The 19,602-nt window shown below is 43.4% G+C and overlaps 1 protein-coding gene and 1 long non-coding RNA gene across 4 annotated transcripts in view; one reads left to right on the top strand and one right to left on the bottom strand.

The window, feature by feature from the left end:
• Nucleotides 1-1,897: 1,897 nt before the first annotated feature.
• On the bottom strand, nucleotides 1,898-17,511 carry LOC134354029 (uncharacterized). The gene is made up of 3 exons (XR_010019713.1): nucleotides 17,452-17,511; nucleotides 5,490-5,770; nucleotides 1,898-3,542 (listed from the first exon to the last, which is right to left on the bottom strand). It is a non-coding gene; the product is annotated as an uncharacterized LOC134354029 (long non-coding RNA).
• Nucleotides 17,512-17,635: 124 nt separating this feature from the next.
• l3mbtl2 (L3MBTL histone methyl-lysine binding protein 2) overlaps nucleotides 17,636-19,602 on the top strand; it is a 169,989-nt gene continuing 168,022 nt past the window's right edge. For all 3 annotated transcript variants that reach the window (XM_063062699.1, XM_063062700.1, XM_063062701.1), the window contains exon 1: nucleotides 17,636-17,714. The gene's annotated coding sequence lies outside the window, so the exon portion shown is untranslated. The remainder of the gene's footprint in view (nucleotides 17,715-19,602) is intronic.

Genomic DNA, 19,602 nt, shown 5'->3' with positions numbered 1-19,602 from the left:
TTGCCTATACGCCAAGTGGTCCATCGACACTCACACCTTCTGGGATCTGGAGAAAAGAACAGAGCACCAAGGGAAACCCACGAGGTCACAGTGAAAATGTGCAAACACAGACAGCACCCGAAGTCAGGATTGAACCTAGGTTGCTAAAGCGGTGAGGTAGAGGTTCACCACCCAATACCCAGGACATGCCCTCTTCCCAATGCTACCATCAGGAAGGAGGTACAGAAGCCTGAAGGCACACAGGAACAGCTTCTTCCCTTCTGCCATCCAATTTCTGAATGAATATTGAACCCATGAACATATGTATGTATATTCTATAAAAAGTATTCACCCCTCCCCCGGATGATTTCATGTTTTATTGTTTTACAACATTGAATCACAATGGATTTAATTTGGCTTTTTTGACCTTGATCAACAGAAAAAGACTCTTTCGTGTTAAAGTGAAAACAGAACTCTACAAAGTGATCTAAAGTAATTACAGATATAAAACACAAAATAATTGATTGCATAAGTATTCCCCCCCCCTCAAAATGACATACCAAATCATCACTGGTGTGCCCAATTGGCTTTAGAAGTCACATAATTAGTTCAATGGAGATCACCATGTGCAGTCAAGGTGTTTCAATTGATTGTAGTTAAAATACACCTGTATCTGGAAGGTCCAACTACTGGTGAGTCAGTATCCTGGTGAAAATTACACCATGATGACAAACGAACACTCCAAGCAACTTTGTGAAAAGGTTATTGAAAAGCATAAGTCAGGAGATGGAAACAAGAAAATTTCCAAGTCACTTAATATCCCTTGGAGTACAGTTAAGTGTCAAAATGTTTATTGTAACATGTCTAGTGTGGTAGTGTAGTGGGTAGTGCAGTGGGTAGTGCTTGTTGCTCTCACTTTCAGCTTCCACTGCTGACCGGCAGTCTTGTGAAAAGGAGAGCTGAATGTGTAAGGCTCTCCCTGCCAGTACTTAGCCTCTCCAACAGCAAGCCTCATGCACTGTCTTCTCACTGGTGACACATGGAAACTGAACTCCTTTCAGATGCAAGATGAACTACAGAGGATGGGAAGGAGGTCTAGGCATGCAGGCCCACTGGTGTGTGGACACACCCTGGTGCTTGTGAACCAGATCCCCAGCTAAGGGTAAATAGCCCCACTGCCTTGCGGGCAGCCTCGGGAGAGATGAAGGCCACGTGAGTAAACCCAGACAGCAAATCCAGAGTGGAGCCCCTAAGGCAGCTGGACATCATTGAACTTCCTTCCAGAGCTGCTGCAGCCAAGTTGGTGCCAAATGTATTGCTTCATAAGTTTTCCTTTGGACTACATCTGTGAGGCCGAGAGGGGGATCTTGACAACTGGGCAGCTCAGGATCTCTATACCTTCTGCCCAGGCTTGTGATGATGATCATCATCACGCATTGTCCTTTGAGACAGATGAATGCCAACCAACAGTTAAGCCAATCATTAAAAAATGGAAAGAATATGGCACAGCTGTAAATCTCAAAAACTGAGTGACCGTGCAAGATGGGGGCTGAGGTGGGAGAGACTGTGCATACAACAACTGATGCCCAGGTGATTCACCAGTCACTGCTTTGTGGAGGACTGCCAAAGAGGTGGCTACTGTTGGGAAAAAAAACTGACATGAAATCTCAGCTAGAGTTTGATAGAAGGCATATAGGAGATTCTGAAGTCAGCTGGAAGAAGGCTCTGTGGTTTAATGAAACCAAAACTGAACTTTTTGGTCATCAGACTAAATGCTACGTTTAGCCTAAGCCACACACCGCACATCATCAAAAACATACCATCCTTACCTTGAAGCATAGTGGTGGCTGTATCATGCTGTGGAGATGCTTCACTGCAGCAGGCCCTGGAAGGCTTGTAAGGTAGAGGGCAAAATTATTACAGCAAAATACAGGGAAATCCTGGAGGAAAACCTGCTGCAGTCTGCAAATCAACTGTGACTTGGGAGATTTGTTTTCCAGCAAGACAATGAGCCCAAGCACAAAGCCAAAGCTAGATAGGAATGGCTTAAAAACAAAGTTAATGTCCTGGAGTGGCCAAGTCAGAGTCCAGAACTTAGTCCAATTGAGAATTTGTGGCTGGACTTGAAAAGGTCTGTTCACTCACAATCCCCATGCAGTCTGACAGAGCTTGAGTAGCTTTGTACATACACATAGGAGAGAGAGAGAGTAAAAAAAAGAGAACTATGAATTACTGTAGGTACATATATTACTGTAATTCAGTTTTTTTTTCTTTCTATTATCATGTATTGCATTGTACTGCTGCTGCAAAGTTATCAAATTTTCCAATGTATGCCAGTGATATTAAACCTGATTCTGATACTGGCTGGCTTCTGTGACAAATTCAGCCAACTGAAACTTAGATTTCAGTTCCCTCTCTATTCTGGAGGGAACATTTCCCTGCACCACAAGGCACTCCAACAAACCAGGAATTAAGATCTAGTAGTCACAAAGCTGCAAATTTATTACATTTGAAAATAAGCTCTGGCATAATCTCTGATGATTAACCAAGTTTGTCAGGGTTGGAAACAAATCCGGAGGTACTGCAATTTTATTGACGTGCTCATGATTTGAAAAACCATTTACTTCTAGCACTCGCACACCATACAGTAAAGTCCAGCCCATCCACAGCTGGATTTAATCTTCCTGAGTGAAACAAGAGCACTGAAGGCTGTTCGCGCCCAATCCCAGCTTCAGGCTGGGAACAAAGCAGAAGTTATGGATGTTCATTGTCACTTGAAGAATCTCTCTACTGCCCGCTATGCTGCTGGTGTTTAGGGCAGCAGTGGAGGTTCTCCATCTCTAACGGTGTCCAGGGCTTCCTTCATCGTGTCAGTAGCTTGGTTCTCCCACTGTCAGTCATGCAAGTTCCATTAAAGACTCAGGAACACCAGCACACTCAGATGTAGAAGGATTCTTCATTGCAGTTTCCATAGCAGTTTTGTTTTACCAGTCAGGGTTGTTAGCCCTGAGCTGAACCCCTGAATCTAGAGGACAGGTGGACCACTCTTAGTCTGGCCTCTACCCCTTGACTTGTTTGGCATGGCGACCCTACCAACAGCCAAAGCATAAAGCCCCAACTCCAGCAACCATAGCTCTCTGGGTTATTGAGGCACATAAACCTCCAAACCACAACAAGGTTGAGGTCCTCTTGGAGGCACTTGAAGAATGATACAAGGGTTCAAATATAGGGCTGTTACTTTTGTTTTAAAGGGGTTTCCTGAATTTTTTTCAATGCACTGAGCAAGAAGATTCCAAATTTGGGGCTCTGAACAAATAGCAGGTGAGTGGGAGTTGATCTATACGGACCATGAGTGATATCTGTGTGGATGGGAGTTTCTACATTCTTCCAGTGGCTGTTTGGACTTCCTCCCACATCCCAAAGATGAGTAGATTATTTGTCCACTGTACATTTCCCCTATGTGTGTGGACGTGGTAGAATCTTGGGGGGAGTGGTGTTAGATCCTGATGGTTTTGCAATCCAGATGTTCTTAGGAAGTAACGAGTGAGGCAAAAGTCTTGTTGCTTATGGCCATTTTGTTAAATGTTAGCAGAATGAGGAACAAAGAAAAGACAAAGAAAAGGAAGAGGTGGTTAGCTTGTACTCAAACTAGAGACAAACTCAATTCCAGTGATAAGAATTAACATATAAAATAGCCAGATTCAAGGGTCAAGACACCTGCTGCAGAAAAACTGAGAAGCTTCTCAAAAAGTACAGATGCAATTGTACTAGTTACTGGAAAATTCCCTGAATATTATACACATATAATATGTATATACAAATAAAAGCAAGCATAGGAAAGTTAATGTTATGTTTTGTAACTTCAAAACATTAATTTAACTGAAAGGAAGACACGGGAGTCTGAAATGTGGGTCTAACCTTGCCTTTACTTTAAGCCAGGCATGCATGCATGATGACATAAGCAATTAACTTATTTTTATAACCCATAATTAATTGAACAAGAATACTGAAATAATATATACAAGATTACACAAATATTATTGAAACATTAAATACACAACAGTTAAACTACTAGAAAAATAACAATTCTACACCCTAAACCAAGAGAGGAGTTAATGGGCAACACACACAAAATGCTGGAGGAACTCAGCAGGCCAGGCAGCACCTATGGAAATGAGTAAAGTCAACGTTTTGGACCGAGGACTGCTGAAGGGTTTCAGCCCGAAACATTGACTGTACTCTTTTCCATAGATGCTGCCTGGCCTGCTGAGTTCCTCCAGCATTTTGTGTGTATTGCTTGGATTTCCAGCATCTGCAGATTTTCTCTTCTTTGTAGGAGGAGTTAATGAGACGATTAATAGCAGATTAGATGGAGGGGGGGGAATTTAGTGAGGAATAGGCTGTTTCTGTGGGCTGACAAACACTAAAATGGCCTCTTCTGTTGTATGGAAATAGGAAAATTGTATCATCCTCTGCCATTTCCAGGAGGCTTTCTGTATCTTATTGTGTGAACAGAGACACAACATATTAGTTTAATTGCTCTGCCATTTCCCTTCTTCCCTATTAAAATGGCTCTTGTCTTGAACTGTAAGTTCTGAACATGAACTTTTAACTATAGGATTTCCTGTAGACTTCTTTGTTTCTTGCTGTGGAAGGAATTAGAAGGGAGCTGAGAGAGGGAGAAGGTGAAAGAAGTAGGAAGACTAAGGGAGGGGGAAATGAAGAGTCAGGAGAATTAAGGTGGAGATGTAGGAGAGGTGCAGAGCCTCAAGAGCAAGTTTGTTTGGTGTGTTCAGAGTTTATTTGGGCATGCTTGTCAATACATATTAAACTGCTGAGAGCCTAGATTCAGCTCTTTAACTGTTGGATCAAGACTTCGCTCTGCTAAGACTATGTCCAGTTGGTTTGTAATGGCTCCGTATTGAATGGGTCCATGCACTGGCATTATCCTCTCCTCAGATTATCCTCGGTTTTGAGAAGGAAAAACACTTCCCCTCCATATTACCTCTGATCCCAGAACAATATTTTTCTTGGATGAGTTTATTAGTGACAATTATAGAATACCTTCTTCAAATGATTTCTGTCAAAGTCAATGTCACCCTACGAAGCTTGGGGCAAGGGGAGTTCTTTACTAACACTCTATATAGTTAGACCTAATCTCCAGGCTTTCTGACCAGGAAGGGACCTGGTGCATCTGCAGTCAGCAGGCTCTGGGTTTACAGTAACACAGATGCAAATGACTTGTACAATTCAGAGCTCCTTCTATTGAAGTATGGCACTCCTAAACAAAACACTGTGCTTACAAAACTTTTTCAGTGAATAATACTGTCTGGTGTCCCATGACAACTTCAACAACGAATTTATGGAAGGAAGCACAGAAGTAAAACAAAAGGTCAGCCAAGCCCAACAAAGCAGTTAAAGAAACCTGGAGAGTACTTCTTTTGTTCAAAGTTCTTGTTTATTAATTGATAGGTTGTAAATACTTCTGTTTTATTTTTTAAAATGTTTACCTGATTGTTAGTTCGCTCTTCTCATTTGCTGAATGCGACCTTATCCTTCGTATCCAGTCTCCTGCCAGTTGCCAGTCATTTGTCCCCACTGTCCATAATGGCTTCGGTTTGGCAGTGCTTCAGTTTAACATTCTCATTTCGATTTCAAATCTCTCCAGGACTTCAGCCTCACTTTTTCTGTGACCTCCTTTATCTCCAAATCTGGCAACTTGGTCGTTCCGCATTTTATTTACTTCACTACGGCTGGCCGACCCTTGGTCCTAAACACTGGAGTTCCTTTCCTATAAAGGTATTAAAATATTCAACAAACTTGCCTCATTTACCAACCAGGTTAATCAGCTAACATGATACTCCCAATGATAAAAGCAGAGAATGATGGAAATGTTCACCAGGGCTACAAGCATAAATACAATGGACTGAATGGCCTCCTGCTATTGTAGGATTCTATTCACCAGGCACCTCGCAATGCATTGCCTAGAGCAATTCATCCCCAATCTCTGTGGTGGTAGGAGAATATGCAGGAGAGTCCTTTTGAGAGTGTTGGCATTTGTAGGAAATCATTCTGCCATGGGTTCATGATATTGGAATCTGGGACCTGGAGTCAGATGGGACATCGGAGGATGGGATCTGGAGGGCGATGGGATATCATTAAGAATTCTCACCATGCAGGACATATTTTCGAACTATTTATTTCTGTAATTTATAGACTTTAATGGTTTTTTTTAACAGTACGTACTACTGCTGTAAAACAACTTTCTCATCATATGTCAGGGACAAAAACCTGATCCTGATTCTGAGTGTGATGGGATATAGGGGTCAGGGACCTGGACTGTGATAGGATATAGGGGTCAGGGACGTGGAGTGCGATGGGATAAGGGGGTCAGGGACGTGGAGTGCGATGGGATAAGGGAGTCTGGGACGTGGAGTGCGATGGGATAAGGGAGTCTGGGACGTGCAGTGCGATGGGATAAGGGAGTCTGGGACGTGGAGTGTGATGGGATATAGGGATTTGTACAACAGAATAAAGTAGAATAAGTAAGAGCAGTCGGAAGCCATTCTGTCCCAGAAACAACCAGCTCCTACCCTAGTATATCAGACACCCTGCAGGGCCTCACTTACAATTGGGACATTATTTATTTATTTATTGTTTACTAATTATTATTTATTGACATACAGCATGGAGCAGGCCTTCTATATTGTGCCCTGTGTGCTTTTCATGTCCAGATTCATTGCTCAAGACAGAGGTTCCTCCAGATGATACATGCCTGAGCTTCTTTCCAACAGGAACATCCTTCCTCTATATGGCAATTAAATCCCTTTGTTAAAGATCAGATTCACTTCATTTGTCACATGTACAGCGAAATTCATCATTTGCTTCAAATCTGATTAGCGAGAATTGTGCTGGGCAGCCGGCAAATGTCGCCATGCTTCCAACGGCAATGTATCATGCCCACAGCTCACTAAGCCTAACCCTATTTCTTTGGAATGTGGGAGGAAACCAGAGCACGTGGAGTAAACCCACACGGTCAAGGGAAGAATGTTCAAACTTCTTACAGGAATTGAACCCTGATCTTACAGGCTGATGCTGTAAAGCCATTGCTGCCATTTCTTTACTTCTAACTTCCACCCAGCCCTCAAATTCACTTGGTCCATCTTGGACACTTCTCTCCCCTTTCTCGATCTCTTGGTCTCCATCTCTGGAGACAGACTGTCCACTGACATCTTCTACAAGCCCACTGACTGTCATAACTACCTCAACTATACCTCTTCCCACCCCGTCACATGTAAAAATGCCATTCCCTTTCCCAGTTCCTCCGTCTCCGCCACATCTGCTCCAAGGATGAGGCTTTTCGTTCCAGGACATCTCAAATGTCCTCTTTCTTTAAGGATCGTGGTTTCCCTTCTGCTGTCATCAATGATGCCTCAGCCGCATCTCCTCCATTTCCTGCACTTCGGCTCTCACCCCATCCTCCCGCCACCACAACAGGGACAGAGTTCCCCTTGTCTTTAGCTACCACCCCACCAGCCTCCGGATCCAGCACATTATCCCCCGCAACTTCCGCCACCTTCAACAGGACCCCACCACTAAGCACATCTTTCCCTCTCCACCTCTCTCCACCTTCCGCAGGGATCGGTCCCTCAGTGACTCCCTGGTCCACATGTCCCTCCCCACGGATCTCCCACCTGGCACTTATCCCTGCAAGTGCAAGTGCTACACCTGTCCCTACACCTCCTCTCTTGCCACCATTCAGGGCCCCAAACAGTCCTTCCAAGTGAGGCAACACTTCACTTGTGAGTCAGTTGGGGTCATCTATTGCATCCGGTGCTCCCGGTGCGGCCTCCCCTACATCGGGGAAACCCGACGCAGCCTGCTTTATCGAGCACCTCTGCTCCATCTGCCAAAACAGACAGGATCTCCCAGTAGCCACCCACTTCAACTCTGCTTCCCACTCCCATTCAGATATGTCCATACATGGCCTCCTCTACTGCCATGATGAGGCTAAACTCAGGTTGGAGGAGCAACACCTCATATACCGTCTAGGTAGTCTCTAGCCCCTTGGTATGAACATAGAGTTCTCCAACTTCTGGTAAAAGGTTGAGTACAGGGCTACGGTAGGAAACTTTGTCACATGGTGTGAGCAGAATTATCTGCAGCTTAATGTGAAAAAGACTAAGGAGCTGGTGGTAGACCTGAGGAGAACTAAGGTACCGGTGACCCCTGTTTCCATCCAGGGGGTCAGTGTGGACATGGTGGAGGATTACAGATACCTGGGGATACGAATTGACAATAAACTGGACTGGTCTAAGAACACTGAGGCTGTCTACAAGAAGGGTCACAGCCGTCTCTATTTCCTGAGGAGAGGTCCTTTAACATCTGCCGAACGATGCTGAGGATGTTCTATGAGTCTGTGGTGGCCAGTGCAATCATGTTTGCTGTTGTGTGCTGGGGCAGCAGGCTGAGGGTAGCAGACACCAACAGAATCAACAAACTCATTCGTAAGGCCAGTGATATTGTGGGGATGGAACTGGACTCTCTGACAGTGGTGTCTGAAAAGAGGATGCTGTCTTGGTCAATGTCTCCCATCCACTACGTAATGTACTGGTTGGGCACAGGAGTACATTCAGCCAGAGACTCATTCCTCCGAGGTGCAGCACAGAGTGTCATAGGAAGTCATTCCTACCTGTGGCCATCAAACTTTACAACTCCTCCCTTGGAGGGTCAGACACCCTGAGCTGATAGGCTGGTCCTGGACCTATTTCATAATTTACTGGCATAATTTACATATTACTATTTAACTATTCATGGTTCTATTACTATTATTTATGGTGCAACTGTAACGAAAACCAATTTTCCCCGGGATCAATAAAGTATGACTACTACTACTACTACTACTAATTCCCTCCCCCTCCCTTCCCCTATCCCTATTTCACTCTGCCCCCTCCCCCAGCTGCCTATCACCTCCCTACCTCCCTGCCTCCCTCCCCCACCCCTTTATCTTTCCCCTTACTGGTTTTTCACCTGGAACCTACCAGCCATCTCCTTCCCATCCTCTCCCCACCTTCTTTATAAGGCCTCTGCCCCTTCCCTCTTCAGTCCTGATGAAGAGTCCCGGTCCGAAACGTCGACCGATCTTTTCCACGGATGCTGCCTGACCTGCTGAGTTCCACCAGCGTGTTGTGAGGATTGCTGCCATGCCATCCTAAATGCCAATTATTATAAATGCCAGTAATTTATTATCCCCTTGAATCACTCATTTTAAATCCGTGAGCTAGGTTTCAATGCATCGGGCATGACAACATGAAAGCCTCTCCACTCCTTCATATTTCGATGTTCTTCAGCATTAAGAAAATACTCTGATCTGTCTTTTCAGATCGAGAAACAAGACCTCACATTGCAAGTCACTGACCTGCATCTGCTGTGCCCTTACCCACTAACTCTGTCTGCATCAGCTCTGACCTTGTATTTCTATCTTTGTATTAAATGAGGATTCTGCTCTGTCATCGGTCATCCATCAATGCAGAGAGAAGGTGGAGCCCCATTACTGCCACCTGGTGTTCAACATTCACCACACCCTATCAGTCAGTCACTCGTCCAGCCCCCCAACTTTATCTTTACTGTCTCTCAGCTGTCAATCTTGTTTACGTACCTTTGTAAGGAGCCCTCATGAAAAGTCTTCAGTCACGTTTTGGCACAGGCCCTCAGCCCATGATGTGTGAGTTGACCACAATGCCAAATTAACCTAAAACTCTTCTGCCTGCCCTCCAGGAGGACCACAACCTTGTTGTGGTTTGGAGGCTTGCGTGCCTCAGTGACCCGGACAGCTATGCTGGCTGCAGCCAGAGCTTTATGATTTGGCTCTTGGTAGGGTCACCCATGCCTAACACATCAAAGGGTAGAGGACAGACTAAGAGTAGTCTATCAGTCCTCCAGGTGTGGATGTTCAGCTCAGGGCTAACAACCCTGACCGGTCAAACAAAATAGTTGCAGAAACAGCAGTGAAGAATCCTTCTGCATCTGAGTGTGACAGAAATATGGCCATTTCCCTCAATGATAAGTATACTGCTTTGGATACTGTTGGGTGGGACGACCCACCGGGGGAAGCCGCAGCGACCAGGTCTCTGGAGTGTGTGTGGCTCTGTGGCTCAGAAGGGAAGGGGAGGTGAGGAGGAGTGCAGTTGTGAAAAGGGAATTCATAATTAGAGGAGCAGAAAGTGGATTCTGGGAACATGAAAGAGACACCCGGATGGTATGTTGCCTCCCAGCTGCCAGGGTCAAGGATGTCTCAAATCAATCAATAGATTTCTAAAGGGGAGGGTGAACAGCCAGAAATCGTGGGGCATATGGTACCAATGACATAGGTAGGAAAAGGGAGGATGTCCTGCAGAAAGAATATAGGGAGTTAGGTAGAGACCTGAAAAGCAGGACCTCCAGGGTAGTAATCTCTGGATTACAACCTGTGCTGCATGCCAGTGAGGGCGAGAATAGAATGATTTGGCAAATGAATGCATAACTGAGGAATTGGTGCAGGGGGCAGGGTTTCGGATTTCTGGATCATTGAGATCTCTTTTGGGTAAGGTATGATTTGTACAAAAAGGACGGATTATATCTGAACCCGAGGGGACTAATATCCTTGCGGGCAGGTTTGCTAGAGCTGTTGGGGAGGGTTTAAATTAATTTGACAAGGGGGTTGGAACTGGAGTAATAGTGCTGAGGATAGGGCAGTTGGTGTACAACTAGATGCAGTGTGTACTGAGGCTGTGAGGAAGGAGAGGCAGATAGTAAGGCCAATTTGGAGTCAGCGGGGTGTTTACATCTAATTTGGGGCCAAAATCAAAAAGGTTGATGAATACAGGACTAAAACGAAGGGTCTCGGCCCGAAACGTCAACTGTACCTCTTCCTAGAGATGTTGCCTGGCCTGCTGCGTTCACCAGCAACTTTGAAGTGTGTTGCTTGAATTTCCAGCATCTGCAGAATTCCTCATGTTTACAGGACTAAAAGTGTTATATTTAAATGCACATAGTATATGGAATAAGGTTGATGATCCTGTGGTGCAGTTAGAGTTTGGCAGGTATGATATTATGGGCATCTCTGAAATGTGGCTGAAAGAAGATCATAGCTGGGAGCTTTCTATCTAAGGATACACATTGTATCGAAAGGACAGGCAGATGGTAGAGTAGGTGAGGAGACTCTGCTGGTAAAACATGAAATCAAATCCTTACAGGGGTGACAAAGGATCGGAGGATGTAGAATCCTTGTGGGTAGAGTTAAGAAACTGAAGGTTAAAAGACCCTGATGGGAGTTATATACATGCCTCCTAACAGTAGCCAGGACTTGGGCTACAAATTACAATTGGAGATAGAAAAGGCATATGAAAAAACAATGTTGCAATAATCATGGGGGATTTCAATATGCATGTAGATTGGGAAAATCTGTTTGGTGCTGGATGCCTATGAAATGGCTTTTTAGAGCAGCTTGTTGTTGATCCCATTAGGGGAACAGCAATTCTGGATTGGGTATTATGTAATGACCCAGATTTGTTTAGGGAGCTTAAGGTAAAGGAACCCTGAGGAGGCAGTGATCGTAATATGATAGAATTCTCCCAGCAGTTTGAGAAGGAGAAGATAAAATCAAATGAATTAGTGTTACAGTGGAGTAAAGGGAATTACAGTGGCATGAGAGAGGAGCTGGCCAAAGTTGATTGGAAGGGGACGCTATCAGGGATGACGGCACAACAGCAATAGCTGTTGTTTCTGGGAGAAATTCAGAAGGTGCAAGAACAATACATCCTAAAATGAAGACGTATTCTAAAGGGAGGATGAGGCAACTGTTGCTGACAAGGAAAGTCAAAGGCGGCACAAAAGCAAAAGAGAGGGCATATAACATAGCAAAAACTAGTAGGAAGGCAGAGGATTAGGAGGCTTCTAAAACCAATGGAAGGCAACTAAAAAGCCAGAGAGAAAAGATGAAATATAAGCTAGCCAATAATATAAAAAACAATTTTTTTCTGATATATTAGAAGTAGAAGAGATGAGAATGGATTTTGAACTGCTAGAAAATGATGCTGTTGAGGTAGTAATGGGGGACAAAGAAATGGCAGAGGAACTCAAGTATTTTGCATCAGTCTTTACTGTGGAAAATACTAGCAGAATGCCAGAAGGTGAGAGTGTCAGGGGGCAATAGTGGGTGTCATTGCTATTACTAAGTAGAAGGTGCTTGGGAATCTGAAAAGCCTGAAGGTAGACAAATCATCTGGACCAGATGACTACACCCAAGGATTCTGAAAGTGGTAGCAGAAGAGATTGTGGAGGCATTAGTAATGATCTTGCAAGAATCAATAGATTCTGGAATGGTCCCTGAGGAATGCAAAATTGCAAATGTCATCTCACTTTTTAAGAATGGAGGGAGGCAGAAGAAAGGAAATTATAGGCCAGTTAGCCTGACTTCAGTGATTGGGAAGACGTTGGAGTCAAAGATTAAGGATGAGGCTTCAGGGTACTTGGAGGGACATGGTAAAAACAGGCCCAGGTCAGCATGGTTTCCTTAAGGGGAAATCTTGCCTTACAAACTTGTTTGAATTCTTTGAGGAAATAACAGGCAGGATAGATAAAGGAGAGTTAGTGTATATTTTTTACTTGTAGTTTCAGAAAGCCTTTGACAAAGTGCTGCACATAAGGCTGCTTAACAAGTTAAGAACCCATGGAATTACAGGAAAGGTACTAGTATGGATAGAAGGCTGACTGGCAGGAGGTAAAGCGTAAGAATAAAGGGGGTCTTTTCTGGTTGACTGCTGATGACTAGTGGTGTGCCGCAGGGATAGGTGTTGCGACCGCTTCTTTTTATGTTGTATGTCAATAATTTAGATGAAAGAATTGATGTTTGTAGACAGGTTTGCAGATGATTCTAAGATAAGTGGAGGAATAGGTAGTGTTGAGGAAGCACAGTGTCTGCAGAAGGACTTAAGACAGATTAGGGGAATGAACAAGTTAGGGTTTTGCTCCTTTGGAGTGAAGGTGGATGAAAGGCAATAGACACAAGGGTGCTCAAGATAAGAGGCACACATAGAGTAGACAGCCAGTGTCTTAATCCCAGGGTGGCTATGACTAATACAGGAGGCCATACTTTTAAGGCAATTGGAGAAAAGTATAGAGAGGATGACAGGGGTGTACAAGATGATAAGAAGCCTTGATTGAGAGGACAGCCAGAGACTTTCTCCCAGGGCAGAAATGCGAGGGAGCGTAATTTTAAAGTGTTTGGAAGAAGGTATAGTGGGATGTCAAAGGTAAATTATTTACTTACACGGAGGGTGATGGGTCCATGAAGCATGCTGCCAGGGTTGGTGATAGAGGTAGATTTATTGAGACTTTAAAAGACTCTTAGAAAGGCACATGGGTGGTTAAAAAAAAATGGATTATTTGGGAGTGAATGGTTAGATTGATCTTAGAGTGGGTTAAAAGGTTGGCTTTGTGGGCCGAAGGGCCTGTAATGTTCAATGTTTTTTGTTCCCTTTACCTGTCCCTGACAACGAACTCCTTACACCACTCATAGTCTCTATTATACCAACTTCTTCCCTCTTCCCCTCCAGTCCTGTTGAAGTGTCTCGGCCGAAAATGTAGACTGTTTATTTCATTTCATAGATGCTGACCGACCTGCTGAGTTCCTCCAGTATTTTGCGTGTGTTGCTCTGGATTTCCTGTCAGGAAATGTAGAGGAGGCTTGACCCAAAAGCAGAGCAGCGGAAACAATTCAGCGGTGAAGTATCCCTTTGATAATCACCTCAAAATAACAAGCCACAAGGAGCCACGAAACTAGAGAGAACAGATATTAAACTCACAGTTAACAAGGTAACTGAGGCTAGGAGCAACTGGCTGAGGCTGGCTGGTTCGATGGGTGAACAAGTTCGTGGATGAGAGCTGGGTTAAAATAGGCTGCAGGAGATGAGTTGGAAATGAGTGGCAAGTGTTCATGTTAGCTGGGTGGAGACTGGGAGGCGACTGCCTGTGCAGGTCTGACATTTCCAACATCTACTGGGGGTTCCCAACCTTTTTTATGCCATGGACCAATGCCATTAACCAAGGGGTTCATGGGTGTGTTTTACTGCTCAACATTGATGCCTTGTGCTCCCTTTCTGCTTGCACTAATTACCTTGCTTTCTGATTCTGATGCCATTGTCCATTGAACAGAAGGGGCATAGAAATTGATTCTGTATTAGAATTATCCTTGTGATGATGGGAAGAACAACTTCCAGCCTCATTGTCATAGTTGATGCACTTAAAGCAAGACTACAAAATGAGATCTTGGCACAGAGGTTTTTGATTTAAAATCGTGTTTAAAAGCATATTTTTGATGGTCACATATCATCTGCGGCACATTCAGGCTGGGTTGGAGGAAACTTTCCACTTGATTCCCAGACTCCCAGCACCCCCTGCTGGTGCCTTTGTTACAAATGTAGAATCTACTGGGTCCCTTTTGATTGGCCAATAAAACTGACACTTGAGGTCCAGCAACACACATAAAATGCTGGAGGAACTCAGCAGGCCAGGCAGCATCTATGGAAAAGAGTACAGTCGACGTTTCGGGCCAAAACCCTGCTAAAGGGTTTCACATTTTGTGTGTGTTGCTCGAATTTCCAGCATCTGCAGATTTTGTCGTTTGTGACTTGAGGTCCAGTATCACTTAACACCTCTTTTAAGATCATATGATACAGGGGTGACCATTCTTTACTGGCTCCTTGCAGAGCAACCCTGTCAGTCCCATCTACCCAGTCTTGTCTCCCCTCAGCCTCTGATAATTACTGCCCATTATGCTGCTGCCAATTAGGGCAGCAATGAAGGTCCTCCATCTGTCCGTATGGAAAGATTCTTCATTGCTGTTACTGTAACAATTTTTTTTGACTAATCAGGGTTGTTAGTCCTGAGCTGAACCCCCGAACCTGGAGGGCTGGTGGACCACTCTCAGTCTGGCCTCTACGCTTTGACCTGTTTGGCAAGGGGGACCTTACCAAGAACCAAAGCAGAAAGCCCTGACTCCAGCCAACATAACTCTCCAGGTCATTGAGGTAGGCAAACCTCCGATCCCCACAACAAGGCTGTGGTCCTCTTGGAAGTCAGCCACTATAGCTAATAGTCGGCATCTTGGTGAACCTCATTTGCACCTTCTCCAAATCCTCCATGTCCATAACAATAAACACAGGAGATTCTTCAGAAGTTGGAAATCCAGAGTAACAAACGCAAAATGCTGGAGGAACTCAGCAGGCCAGACAACATCTATAAAAAGGAACAACAATTGGCATTTCAAGCAGGACCCTTCTCCAGTCCTGATGAAGTGACTCAGTCCAAAAAATTGATTGTTTTTTTCCTCTTCATAGATGCCGCCTGACTTGCTGAGTTCCTCCAGCATTTTGAGTGTGTTGCATCAATAACAACGTTTTTCCTACCAAGTTAGTGACTACTTCAGAACTTGTTTTCTCTATTTATCAACGGCCCCTCTTTTTCTCTATTTTATTGTGTGGCTCACTTTATGTAATATTATCATAACTAAGCCTTCTGTAGAATATCATAACGCAGAAAATGATTGCCTCCGGGGTCCATCCAATGTCCCGTAGAAAGCCCCGAATTTCCTTTTCCACCAATTCTACAGGCAGTGAATTTCACAACTACTAATGTTTATTAAAAAAAAATGCTGCACACATTCGTCTTGCATCTTTTAAAACGCACCACTACTATACCATGTTTATATCTTAATCAAACTGCTTTGCTGAAATAAAAAAAATACAAAATATTATTATTTTCAATTTATTTGAAAAAATTTAAAAATAAAACTTACAATATTTTTCCCAGCAGCTCCGTGCCCTGTGTATCTTGATTTTTGAACCAAAATCACATTGCTCCCATCTCAGGAAGCGCGATGCGCGAAATGCATCTATTTAAATATTAGTGTTATTAATGGTGTCTGGAACTGGACATTGCTCCTTGACTGCAAAATGCATTGAGCAAACCAGATCACACTCACCCTCTCTCTGGCAAGTAGAGGACTGTAGAATTGAAAGTAAGAAGCTAGGGTGATCTTTTTGTAAATTTCAATATATGCCTTATGCTACAACATCCAGCTCCATATAAAATAGAACATTCAGGTCAGAACAAGTCATGTTATTCCTGCTAAGCAGAGCTAGTTACCAAGAGGACCATAAGTTTGTTGTGGTTTGGGCACTTGCGTGCCTCAGTGGCCTGGAGAGCTATGATGGCTGGACTTAATGCTTTGGCTCTTGGTAGGGTCACCTGTGCCAAACAGGTCAAAGGGTAGAGGCCACACTAAGAGTGGTCCACCGGTCCTCCAGGTTCAGGGGTTCAGCTCAGGGCTAACAATCCTGACTGGTCAAACCAAATTGTTACAGAAACAGCAATGAAGAATCCTTCTACATCTGAGTGCGACGGTATTCCTGAGTCTCCACCCGGGACTTGTATGACTGACAGCAGTGAAAACCAAGAGGAAGCTACTGACATGATGAAGAAAGCCCTGAACATCACCAGAGATGGAGGACCTTCATTGCTGCCCTAAATACCAGCGGCATAATGGGCAGTAAGTGATGTGGAGGTGTGGGAAAATGACCTGTTTGAATGGCAGGCAAAACAAAAATTTTCACTGTGCTCCATGCATGTGACAATAATTAATTATTTATCCATTGACACCTTCCTGAAGCTTATTCATAAGCCATTCAGGAATGGTCATAGTAAGATTCCTTACCACAAAGTGCCGTCGTGCTCAGATTCACCAGCACCATCTGAACTCCAGCCTTTGCATGTCAGTCTTTCACTTATAATTAGAAGCTGGATTATATCATCCTCAAAGTAAGCTCTTGGGTCCACTGACCTTTGAAGAAGAGTTCCAAGGATTTATGACTCTTCAAAAGATTTAAAAAAATATTGTCCCATCTCTCTCATGGTTATTTATGGCGACACATATGTACTTTAATAATAAATTTACTTTGAACTTTTGAGTTTTAAATATCTGAACCCTTAGTTTGGAATAGCTCCCATCTCCCACAAGAACAGATCAATACAGGGTCTTGAAGCCTAAATGTTGACAGTATCCACCAATGCTGCTTGAACTGCTGAGTTTTCCAGCATTTTCTGATTTTATTTCAGTTTTCCAGAATCTGCAGTTTTTACTTTATTTATCAACACAATTTATCGAGTTCCACCCCACATTTTTAAAATCTGATACAACCACAAAAATCACCTAATTGCAAATATATATGCCTTGAATATTTTAGAAATAAACATATTGATTATAATAGTTTGCTTGAAAAGAATCGTTTCAAAACTGCTTACGAGGCGTCTAAAGCGGTTGACAGCAGTGTGAACCACAAACACGAGAAAATCTGCAGACGCTGGAAATCCTGAAGGATTCTGGCCTGAAACCTCGACGGTTTATTAATTTTTATACTGTAGTTGCTGCCTGACCTGCTGGGATCCTCCCGCATTTTGCGTGCGTTGACAGCAGTGCGAAAGCGCCAATTACAATGGACTACATATCCCAGAACGCTCTGTCACCCAAGCTCATTTTACCCATTCAATATAAGCCCTGTTCATTGGTTGTGGAGGATGTAGGTCTCCTCCAGTAAGGTGGCATCTTATTTCGCGGTGGCTCTTCCTAAGATGGGAGCAATGTGATTTTGGTTCAATAATCAAGATACACGGGACACGGATCTGCTGGGGAAAATATTGTAAGTTTTATTTTTAATTGTTTTAAAATAGATTGAAAATAATAATATTTTGTATTAAGATAAGCTGCAAGTTCAACGATGATTGATTGCCCTTCTCTTATGAAAGCCCCTATTCTGTAATTGATGTCCCTATACCTACATATTGTGTCAATAATATTTTTAATGCTCTTGCTTCAAGTTAGTTTTTTTTCCTACCTTTCACTTTGGAAATAAAAACCTAATATTATTGCCAGATAGTATAGGAAGTGAGAGTTGGTTGGTTTTAAAAGCGTTTGTACTGTTGCTTGGAGCCCATTTGTTTTTTTTTACATTTAATAAACTTTATCGTAATGAAAAAATATAACATAATTAACAGTTCAATAACTTCATACATTCTCAGTGTCGTATGGTCAGTTTGTTCAGTAGTGTTAACATCCGTTTAAAAAAAAAACAGCCCCATCGCCGCTTAGGAATGGAATCTGTTTGATATAGCTATTGAAACGTTTTATAACTTTGTGCAATCACCCTGCACACTTCTCCTTTCCTCTGCTCAATAAAATAGACTCTGAACTCACAATCTACATCGACGTGGCCTTGCACATTATTATGTACCTGCCCCTTTACTGTGACTGTATTCAGAATTCTGCATGCTGTTAATTTTCCCCTGCACAATTTTAAAAATGAGCTGTAATGCATGCCATTCAAAGTAGTTTTTCCCCACTGTTCCTCGCTACACGTGACAATCAAAGTAATTGCTGATGAATAGAAGATAATTGTTCTGAGAAACAACTGTTTACCTTGGGCTCTGAAACCTGCCCCTGACTTTTTCATTGCAATATTCCGATTGCAAATGATGCAGCCAGTATGTATTGATTTCCAATTTTGTAACTTGAACACTATTTCAGTTACATAATAAAGGCAGAAAATATTGGAACGAAGAAGACACTGGAAATACTCAGATCGGGTAGTATGTGCTGAAAGAGAAACAAGAGTTAATGTTTCAAGTCAAAGACACGTCACCAGAACCGTTGCCTGTTTCTGCTGCCTCATCTCAGTCATAACGTCACACAGCACAGAATTTATTCCTTCAGCCCATCGCAGCTTACCGAGCTTTTTGTCTGTCCGCATTAATCCCATTTGACCTTTCCAAATGCCTATGTGTAGTGATTGCCTGTTGAACATTAACAGTATTTTCTGTTGTTCTTTCAGATTGCTGACATCCAAAGTTTGTTTTAAGCTCTAATTTATATAATAGTTGTCAGACACTGTGATTTTGGTGCGCGGGTGGCTGTCAGAAGATGTAGCCTTTGGTGTGAGTAGAGTTGAGCTTTTCACTGCATTTGCCACAGATTAGCTGACGGCTTGAGTTTGAGTAGCGCTGGCAGCAAAACAACACCGAGGCCTTAAATTACTGAGTCTCAGATGCAGTGTGGAAACAGGCCCCTTGGCCAACTGCGCCTGCACCAGCCATCAACTACTTATTATACTAATCCACCCTTGATGCCATTTTATATGGCATAAGATGTCTCCTATGGTGGGGGAGTCTAGGACCAGAGGGCACAGTCTCAGAATAGAAGAATGCCCCTTTAGAACAGAGATGAGGGGCAATTTCTTTAGCTAGAGCAGGGGTTCCCAACCTTTCTTTATGCTAGTGGCCAATACCATTAAGCAAGGGGTCTGTGGACCCAGGTAGGAGACTCCTGAACTACAAGGTGTGGAATTCATTGCCATATATGGCTGTGGAGATCAAGTCATTGTGTATATTTAAAGCAAAGGTTCTTGATTAGTAAAGGTGCCTAAAGTTGCAAGAGAAAGGCAGGAGAATGGGATTTAGCGGGATATAAATCAGCCATGATGGAATGCTGGAGCAGGCTGAATGGCCTAGTTCTGCTCCCATGTCGTATGGTCT

This window comes from Mobula hypostoma, chromosome 11, assembly GCF_963921235.1.
Source record: "Mobula hypostoma chromosome 11, sMobHyp1.1, whole genome shotgun sequence".
NCBI classification, from domain to species: Eukaryota; Metazoa; Chordata; class Chondrichthyes; order Myliobatiformes; family Myliobatidae; genus Mobula; species Mobula hypostoma.
Note: the sequence above shows the minus strand (reverse complement) of the source record. Positions and strands in the feature narration are given on the sequence as shown.